The following is a 5,730-nucleotide window of genomic DNA, read 5'->3' as shown; positions in this document are numbered from 1 at the left end:
CTGTTTGCCCTCCCTAAGTGCATTACCTCACACTTCTCCGGGTTGAACTCCATTTGCCACTTTTCCGCCCACTCCACCAACCCATTGATAGTGAAGAGGATATCTTCTTGGAGTCTAAAGCTATCAACTACACGGCCAATTTTTGTGTCGTTTGCAAATTTGCCAATCATGCCCCCTACAGTCAAGTCCAAATCATTAATATATACCACAAACAGCAAGGGACCCAACACTGAGCCCTGTGACACACCACTGGAAACAGATTTCCATTCGCAAAGACATCCATCGACTTTTACCCTTTGTTTCCTGTTACTGAGCCAATTTTGGATCCAATTCACCACATTTCCCTGTATCCCACGGGCTTTTACCTTTCTGACCAGTCTGCCATGTGGGACCTTGTCAAATGCTTTACTAAAATCCATGTAGACTACATCCACTGCACTACCCTCATCAATCCTCCTTGTCACTTCCTCAAAGAATTTAATCAGATTTGTAAGTCCATTGTTAAAGTTTGTTTCGAATGCCGTACGGTGTCTTTTCAGAATTCACCATAGAATTACATGGAATTTACAGCATAGAAACAGGCCATTCGGCCCAACTGGTCTTTGCCGGTGTTTATGCTCCATATGAGCCTTCTCCCACCTCTCTTATTCTCACCCCGTCAATGTATCCTTTATTCCTCATTTATTTATCTAGCTTCTCTTTAAATGCCATTCATCTCAACTACTCCCTGTGCGAGCAAGCTTCACATGCTAATCACCCTGAGTGAAGAAGTTTCTCCTGAATTACTTACTGTAGTTATTAGTTACTATCCTATGTTGTGCGTGGAAATACGGTCAGCAGAATAGCAGGTATTGCTTGCCAGCTATTTAGAAGATTTATGTAAATTTATAAATAGACCAAACGGATTCAGTTACAGAGAGAGGCTGACAAAAATAAGGAAAACGGAGGCCCAGAAGATTTACAGTGCGAAGCAAATCAGAGACTTGGAGAATTCATGGATAAAAATGTCACTTGAAGGTGGAAGGTAATAAAATGTGTTGAGGAATGTGCGCTGGGTGCGATGTTGAGGCAGAGGGGTAACAGAAGTTAGGACGAAAAGCAGGCTTCCCTCTCGAGTAACAGCGAAATCTGGCAGGACTCCAGGCCACTGGTGGGCCTTGCACATCCTGAGCAGCTCATTGGAGAACTCGGTGTGCAGAAGCTGTGATCAGCTCATGCAATGTGTTCAGAGTACAGGCTGGGATCAGTGTGAAAGTGTTTGTGTTGGGATAGCCCTGTTACATCAGGGATCTTAAATTAGAAGGTAGACACGGACAGCAAGTGGCAGAGAGACAGGAAACAATCACAGAGGGAAATAAGAGAGTCAGGCTTAGAGAAAGAGAAGAGAAGGTGTGAGAGATAGAATGAGGCAGAGAGAGAGGATAAAGGCAGAGATGGCGAGAGAGAGAATGAGGCAGAGAGAAGAGAGAGGGGCGATCCAGTCGGAGTGAGGGGGAAAGAGAGTGAGGCAAAAAGAGGGACCGAGAGGCAGAGAAGAGAGAAAGGGCAGAGTGAGAGAGACAACAAGGCAGAGAGAATGAGAGAGAGGTGGAGATAGAGTGAGAGAAAGAAAGGAGAGACCGAGCAAGGGTGAATGAGAGAGAGAGAACGAGTCAGGGAGTGGCAGAGCCAGATGGAGATAGAAATAAACAGAGGCAGAGAGATGAGAGGCAGAAAGAGATTAAACAGAGAGAGAGATAAATGAGTCAAAGAGCGAAATATTGAGAGAAACTAAACCGAGGGATCAAAGCAGAGGCAGAGAGAGAGACTGAAGCAGAGATATTTTGATTCCTGCTTCTCAATGCAGTTTAATATTTATTGTATTTTTTATTCTTCTATAATAAGAGCGCTGTTGTTTTATAATCACTGACTTTAAAACAATAACCTTTTGTTCAGTAAGTACTGGTTTTGAGATAGTTACTGATGTCAGAGCAGCACCGAGTTATACTGTCAGCTTCACATGGGTCTCTGGTCAATCTCCCTCTACATTGTCCCAACAAACAGACCCAGGGCACATACAGCACAGGTTAGATATAGAGTAAAGCTCCCTCTACACTGTCCCGTCAAACATTCCCAGGGCAGGTACAGGGTTAGATACAGAGTAAAGCTCCCTCTACACTGTCCCGTCAAACACTCCCAGGGCAGGTACAGGGTTAGATACAGAGTAAAGCTCCCTCTACACTCTCCGGACAAACACTCCCAGGGCAAGTACAGGGTTAGATACAGAATAAAGCTCCCTCTACACTGTCCCGTCAAACACTCCCAGGGCAGGTACAGGGTTAGATACAGAGTAAAGCTCCCTCTACACTTTCCCATCAAACACTCCCAGGGCAGGTACAGGGTTAGATACAGAGTAAAGCTCCCTCTACACTGTCCCGTCAAACACTCCCAGAACAGGTACAGGGTTAGATACAGAGTAAAGCTCCCTCTGCACTGTCCCATCAAACACTCCCGGGGCAGGTACAGGGTTAGATACAGAGTAAATCTCCCTCTACACTGTCCCATCAAACACTCCCAAGGCAGGTCCAGGGTTAGATACAGAGTAAAGCTCCCTCTACACTGTCCCGTCAAACATTCCCAGGGCAGGTACAGGGTTTGATGCAGAGTAAAGCTCCCTCTACAATGTCCCATCAAACACTCCCACAGCAGGTACAGGGTTAGATACAGAGTAAAGCTCTCTCTGCACTGTCCCTTCAAACACTCTCAGGGCAGGTACAGGGTTAGATACAGAGTAAAGCTCCCTTTACATTGTCCCTTCAAACACTCCCAGGGCAGGTACAGGGTTAGATACAGAGTAAAGCTCTTTCTCCAACGTTCCATCAAGCAATCAAGCAATGTGTGTCTCCTTCCAATTCTGTCTGAACAAACCCGTTCAAGTGAGATATCTTGAACCTTGAACGGTCAGAGTGCTGACACTCTGGGACACCTGTCTTATCCTACGATTCCCACATCTTCCCGCAGCCTCATAAGACCCCTGAACAACCCATCCTCGGACACAATGATCCTAAAGAGAAACAAGACACGGATATGAAGCTGTGATCAATGCAGTGAGTTTTATTTCTCAGTACAGCCCATTATTCAGACAGCAGTAATACAGGGTCAGGGGGATATGGGACCGACACAATCAAACAAATCCTGCTCCCCGTGAACGAAGGTTTAATTCAGTGAGAACTTGGGGAGCTCGGGCTGGTGAGAATCGGTCTGCAACAATGGAACTCATCGTGGCAGAATACCGGCAGAGTCTCCTCGTTTGTGTTACAGGAGCCCTCTCGACACATTCCTTCAAGCGAGCTGCAGATATCCATGAGTCCTAAAATCAAAAATGAAGAGTTAATTGATTGACTGTTCTGGACACAGAGGGTGGGAGAACAATGAGAAAACATGAAGCTGAGTCTGTCCGTGTTACTGCAACTGACTCTGGACCACACATGAACCTCAGCTCATTTGTACTTCATTAAACCTCACACTGACCCCTCCCCGACCTGTAGAGACTCACTCTTTGTTCTCCAGGGCAGCCCAATAGTTTTTCCACAGAATGGAGCCCAGCATTCCCGCGATCTGAGACTAGAGACAAAGAAAAGAAAGATCTAACATTTATATGGAGCCTTTCCCGTCAACAGAAGGGCCCAAAGAGTTTCACAGACAAAGGATTATTTCTGAAGTACCGACATTGTTTTGTCGCCAAATTGCTCACAGCAAAGTCCCACAAACAGCAAATGAGATTTGACAGTGTGGGGATTTTCTGGTCATGTTAGTTGAGAGAGTGAGGTTGGTCCAAGACACCAGGAGAACTCCCAGCTCTTCAAATAATGCCACCAAGTGTTTCTTGCCCCATGAACAGGTCTCCGTTTAAAGATCCATTCAAAAGATGGCACCTCCAACAGTGCAGCACTCCCCCAGTGCTGGGCTGTATGTACTGGAGTGGGACATCAACCCACAACTTGGTCACTCAACTCCCAACTGAGGTAAACTGACACCCGGCTCCTGAAAATTGATAGTTTCACCGCTTGACTCCTCCACTTATTTAGTGTCCTCATATCCTGATCTCGATGAAGGTTGCAGAATTATTAGGATTAAAGAAACCAGTTTTGAAACCCTTTTGATCCAATCCCCTCCCCTCATTGTGTGAAAAACTGACTCATGTCTGGGGATCGGTTCCTCAGACGCCTCCAGTATCGCTCCCAATTCACCATTCTTCATCTGTGGGTCTGAGAATTGAGTGTGGGGGAAAGGGGCTGAAGGAGTTCCTGATCCCGTTCACACTCTCACACTTTGTAGCAGGCAGCACTGATCGGGAGCAAGAACTGTGAGTTTCCCCCTCCATAGTGCCTGGGTACTGAGGCCAATTACAGAGTCTCCCAAACAGGTCAATGATCCGGCTGGGATCCGCTGACTCAGCACCGGCCAGTAATTTGTGATTTAATGCCCGGTCTGTTTGGATCCTCACACAACACCCACCATTCCCACTCCCCGCTCAGGTACCGACTAAACAATCGGGGGATTTACCTGTGGAACTGGTTCAGGTTAAATTCTTCAATCATTCTTACAATAATATTCATTTTACCAATCAAACCGTGAGCTTCAGTCAGAGAATAAAATAGATTAAAAAATACAAAACTATCTGATCACTTTCTGCTGACAGATCGGGGAAATGTACAGACCTGAACCATCACGATCTTCCCTGAACCCCCCTTGAACATTGATGGAGTGAGTCAGCACCAGGACTCCAAATACCAAGAGCAGGACTTTGATCATCTTCCGCTGAGTTCCTCAGAGTCAGGATCAGACGGCCGAAGTTCACAAGTTCTGTATCTAGACTCAGAGAGTTGGCTGTATTTATAATCCGATGCACGGGGAGGGACTCTCTGAAAATATTCTGGGAAAATTTCCCTTCTGTGTGACGGTGGATCAGTTGGCAGCCTGCCTCAGTTGGCAGTTCTCTATCTTTCAGATCACAAGGTTGCGTGTTTGGCCCCACGACATGGTTTGAAACATGAGCTCATCTGACAGGATGTGCCAGGTACACAAGCAGGACATTTAACACTTAACTCCACCCCAGTATTGCATCCACATGAGCTATGAATCAGACCCGACGATCCAGCTCGCTCCCCTTGCTCTTTAATATTTCACAGTCTGATCTCTCTTCCACCGGTAAACACTCAGAATGGCCCGGGACTGAGAGCAAACCCCTTTTAATCAGGGACAGAATGAACCGGGACTGACAGCACATCTCATTCAAACGGACACAGAATGATCCTGGACTGAGAGCACATCTCTTTTAAACAGACACAGAATGATCCGGGACTGACAACACATCCCTTTGAAACAGACACAGAATGATCCGGGAATTATAGCACATCCCTTCTAAACAGGCACAGTATGATCCGGGAATGACAGCATACCCCTTTCAAACGGACACAGAATGGTACGGACTGACAGCACATCCCGTTTATACAGACACAGAATGTTCCGGGAATGACAGCACATCCCTTTTTAAAAGACACAGAATGATCCGGGAATGACAGCACACCACTTTTAAACAGACACAGAATGATCCTGGACTGACAGCAGATCCCTTTTAAACCGACACAGAGTGATCCGGGACTGACAGTGCACCCCTTTTAAACAGACACAGAATGATCCGGGAATGAAAGCATATCCCTTTTAAACGGACACAAAATGGTACGGACT

General features: G+C 46.2%; 1 long non-coding RNA gene across 1 annotated transcript; it reads right to left on the bottom strand.

Moving 5' to 3' along the window:
- Positions 1 to 3,067: 3,067 nt before the first annotated feature.
- LOC137307470 (uncharacterized) lies at positions 3,068 to 4,919 on the bottom strand. The gene is made up of 2 exons (XR_010959109.1): positions 4,701 to 4,919; positions 3,068 to 3,349 (listed from the first exon to the last, which is right to left on the bottom strand). It is a non-coding gene; the product is annotated as an uncharacterized lncRNA (long non-coding RNA).
- Between the last annotated feature and the right edge of the window lie 811 nt (positions 4,920 to 5,730).

This window comes from Heptranchias perlo, unplaced genomic scaffold (genome assembly GCF_035084215.1).
Source record: "Heptranchias perlo isolate sHepPer1 unplaced genomic scaffold, sHepPer1.hap1 HAP1_SCAFFOLD_100, whole genome shotgun sequence".
Lineage (NCBI taxonomy): Eukaryota > Metazoa > Chordata > Chondrichthyes > Hexanchiformes > Hexanchidae > Heptranchias > Heptranchias perlo.
This window is presented reverse-complemented; position numbering and strand designations above follow the sequence as displayed.